A 328-nucleotide genomic window follows, 5' to 3' on the forward strand; every position below is an offset into this window, starting at 1 on the left:
CTTTCTGCCTCCAGGCTGTTGTTATGTCATTCCATTGTTTCCTTTGTTCCTCTGGACGCTCTGATACGGTTCACCGTTCAACAGCAGAAGCTCCGCCTCCACCGCCGTGAGATGACCTCCATTCCTGACCTAAAAACGCCGGCCCGCTCACAGAGGCCCTGCACCTTCCAGCATCACCTCCATGGAAACGTGTCGAGACGAGGAGGAGGAGGTGCTCTGGAACCAGCAGGTCGGGACATTCCTCCAGGTTCTGACCTTCTTTAGGTTGAAGGATCGGGTCCAGAAACATGTCCAGGTCTGCGCTGTATCACATCTCACCTGTATCACA

At 54.6% G+C, this 328-nt stretch overlaps 1 protein-coding gene across 2 annotated transcripts in view; it reads right to left on the minus strand.

Moving 5' to 3' along the window:
* The window catches only part of pemt (phosphatidylethanolamine N-methyltransferase), a 28,569-nt gene that overhangs the window by 8,502 nt on the left and 19,739 nt on the right, over positions 1–328 (minus strand). The window lies entirely within an intron of this gene.

Source organism: Oryzias melastigma, linkage group LG19, assembly GCF_002922805.2.
Source record: "Oryzias melastigma strain HK-1 linkage group LG19, ASM292280v2, whole genome shotgun sequence".
Taxonomy (NCBI): Eukaryota; Metazoa; Chordata; class Actinopteri; order Beloniformes; family Adrianichthyidae; genus Oryzias; species Oryzias melastigma.